Below are 910 nucleotides of genomic sequence, written 5' to 3' on the forward strand. Positions count from 1 at the left end.
AATTTCCAAAAATATATTTTTGGCATTTAACCCACTAATTACCAAAAACTAGGCTAAAAGCCTACGAACTTCAACACCAAATACCCTAAAATTGTATAATTTAGGATTTAAAAATTAAGGGTCTTACAAAGTTGCATGAGGATCTTACATATTGCTCGACGATGCAATAATTTGTGTTTGCAAAATTTGTACCACATCACATGAAAATGCCTCGTGTTGCCCGGTGATGGCAAACAAATAGCACATATTTTCGATTTACAATAATTTGTGTTTGCAAAAGTCTAGGGCAACTGTGTCTTCATATGACGAGATGCATTGGTTTTGTGAAAATTTAATATTTTTTTCCTCTAATGTTATACAAACACAACCTAAACTCCCAAACACAAACAAATCATCAACATCATAATTAGGATCATCAATAATACGTAAATTTAAAAATAAGGTCACATTACATGTAATGGGATGAAACTCGACGTGATGCTCCTCTAATAGGTCTAAATACAAAGCATACGCAGGAAAAAATAAAACATAGGGGCAAACATACATGTATAATCATCAAATGGGTATGGTTATGTAAAACCTGAAATATAACTCCACACACACATCATTACATAATCAATCATCCTCAAATGATATTCTCAAACTCGTTCCTAACTGTTAAATGCAGTTAAGTATGTTTTAACTCTATCCTATTGCCATTAACTAAATATAATGTAATTTCCCTAGTGCGCAAACTATCTCAATTAAATCAGTATCCACAAGGACAAGTATGGGATTGACCTCAATATGAGTCTAATTCCGAAAAGATAAATTATTTAAATCTCTCTAAATCTCAAACCTCGAGTTTTATAAATCAACCCATTATCATATCATAGTGAAATCAATTCAAATCTTTATATTTATTTATTCA

The sequence above is a fragment of the Cicer arietinum genome, chromosome 6 (assembly GCF_000331145.2).
Source record: "Cicer arietinum cultivar CDC Frontier isolate Library 1 chromosome 6, Cicar.CDCFrontier_v2.0, whole genome shotgun sequence".
NCBI classification, from domain to species: domain Eukaryota; kingdom Viridiplantae; phylum Streptophyta; class Magnoliopsida; order Fabales; family Fabaceae; genus Cicer; species Cicer arietinum.